The sequence below is a fragment of the Otolemur garnettii genome, unplaced genomic scaffold (assembly GCF_000181295.1).
Source record: "Otolemur garnettii isolate 467f Iridium unplaced genomic scaffold, OtoGar3 scaffold00163, whole genome shotgun sequence".
Classification (NCBI taxonomy): Eukaryota; Metazoa; Chordata; class Mammalia; order Primates; family Galagidae; genus Otolemur; species Otolemur garnettii.
The window spans coordinates 2,315,991-2,318,799 of NW_003852558.1; positions in this window are offsets into that span (position 1 = coordinate 2,315,991).

Sequence of the window (2,809 nt, forward strand, 5' to 3'; positions counted from 1 at the left end):
TAGCATCTGCAACAGAGAAGCCTCTATCTTTTGACAAACACTTCTTGGTAAGTTACTTGGCTTTGGTAGAAGGGGCTGTGTTCATGCAGAATTTCCCATTGTGAGCTGGGAATGTTGAACCTGCCAAGGCACAATTGGACAGACCCAGAAGCTGCCTATTGTGGGCAGATGTGGTGTGTATCCAGGGTCGAGCTGAGTAGGACCAGAGGGCATGAAAGGCTGCAAGGACAGGTTGCCACAACCCCCGTGTTCTCCACCTGGGTTACACTAGTGCCACCTCCTTAGCTGTCTCAAGGGGCAAGTTGGGGCTCCAGACAGCCCACTGAAGGAGGAAGAAAAGTGCGCATTTGGTTTATGAATGGATGAGCTCAATGTGTGGATGGATTCAAAAAATATTTGGAAGCTGCATTACAGCCACAGGCAGGAGTGGTCATGGGAGTCTGTAGACAGGGAGAAGCTGTCCAGTGGGCTGGGAGTGGTGAACCTGGTCATGTATTTTGTGTGAACAGCAATGTGGCCCAAAGGGGTCAGAGGCCTGGAAGGAAAAGGACTGGAGACATGGAAGTCTAGGGTAGGAACACATAGATGAACATACAGGAGGACACAGAGTAATGAGTTTTGTACTGCATGTTAATGCCCTGCAAGAAACAAGCACTGAACAGGATTCATCCAGTTGATGTTAGTTGGCCTGCTCAGAGCCTTCCTAGAGCTAAAATAAGCTACACAAAAACTTAGCAGTCTCTGGGGCAGAGATAGAGGTGGGCTCTGTGGCCAGCAAGGCTCTCATTATCAAGGTCAGGTTACTGCTGTCTCTGATTGTCCAGTCTGCCAGCAACAGAGACTATTCTTTGAGAATACCAAATAATCTGCTTGGTGACAAGTTGACTATATCAGGCTTGTTGTAGCCTAGACCAATGGTTCTCAACCTTATTAATGCCGTGGCCCTTTAATACAGTTCCTGTAGGTCACAACCCACAGGCCTAGACAAACCAGTGGTTCATCCTGGCCAGGAATAAACAATTACTCTGATTTGCCTTTCTCCCCCATGGAGCCTTGGCCTAGACCACCACTATCTAGGGGCTTGTGGAATGCCTGATCAAAAGGGAATTCCCACAACAAATGTCCCACCAGGGGACCTATGTCATAATGAAGGGTTTTCCCTGATCGTAGGGTCCACTGATCTTAACCCATACTGTATTGCTACATTCCTCTGTTACCCATGAGGAGCCAGTCTCATCAGATGATGGAATGGTCTGCCGAAGGCAAAGCTGAAGTTTCAGTTTTCTGGTAATAATGGAGTGGTGCTCTTTGGGATGTATTTTTATGCACTAAAACAGACTTCCTATGACACTGTCCCTAAGAGGAAGAACACATAGGCCTGGAACTGAGAGGTAGAAGCAGGGGTGCCCCACTTACTGTCAGATCCAATGGCCTACTCTGGGTCTTTGTCCTTCCTATCCCCACAACTCCATGCTCTGTAGGTTTCCCAGAGGAGAAGTACTCTTGCCGAGGACAAAGCAGGAGTTCTGTTCAGCTGCAAACTGGCAACTGCTGGGCAGCACGAGGGATTGTGCCCAGGGATGAGCAGGTGAGAAGAGGAATTGCCATCAATGGCAATTCCATTGATTGACCCTGGTGATTGCCATCAATGGCAATTCCAGGTGATTAACCCTGATGAGCAGAGGAGGTTTTTATACAACAGGGACAGAAAGGGACATTTACAGAATCCAGGTGATCCATTTGGGTGCCTCTCGGTCCTCCGTGGACCCCCGGTAACTGTGGACACACCCGTACAGCATCCTTAGTCTGAGAAGAGTACAACCTCCAGGGTTGAGAACCTGAGGCCTTAAGGCCACATGTGGCTTTCTAGATCCTTAAATATGGCTTTTCGAGTGAATCCAAATTTTACAGAACAAATCCTTTTAATAAAGGGTTTGGGCTGTAGGTTCCCCACCCTGAGTAACAGGGAAGCCATAAGAATTTTGGGGTATGATGGCTGATGGTGAAGGGAGTTAGGAAGAAGTGAAAGGGAGAGGATGAATACCGTTTTCAGCCCTAAGACCAACTGCAGAGATAGGGGCTTCTATTTGTTCCATTAACTTCCCTTCCCAAAGCTTCCCTTTAGGAAGAGAGGCCCACAGGAACTGCTCCCAATCATGCATGAAGACTATCTTTGCAACACAAGGAGGGGATTATAGTGGTCACAGAGGTGCGCCACTCAGATATTCCTTTGAGGGAGGAGCTTGGTGGACAGCCTCCAACAGCTGTCTGTGGTACCTTTGGATCCCAGTAGTGTCCATGCTGAAGCCACACGAAGCTGTTTTCAGCCAATAGCCGAGCACAGTGGGATTCTAAGACCTGGGCTGTTCCATTACCACACAGTGCTTTGATGGGTGACATTTCCTGTGCTCCCCATGGACCAAGCTGAAACTTTCTTAGGGCTACATGCAGCCTAAATCTTCTGTTCACAATTCTTTCTTTCTCTCCTTTCACCAGTTTCAGACCTACATCACGACCAAAGTCTTTCCCCATCTATTACTTCTTCCTGTGGCTTTTATCCTGCATAGTAAATCTCTTACCAAATTCTGTCCTGACATCTGCTTCTTGGAGGCCCTGAATCAATACATCCATTGATTTTTTTTTAAAAAACACATATATGCACATATATACGTATACTTTTACATTTATGGGTGATTCTTGGTCCAAGAGATGAAAAGTCTAATCCCAAACTTAATAAAACAAAACTGAAATTCAAATTTCATGGTTCTTAAGAAAGAATGAGGTACTTTTTATGTACTAAAAATCCCCA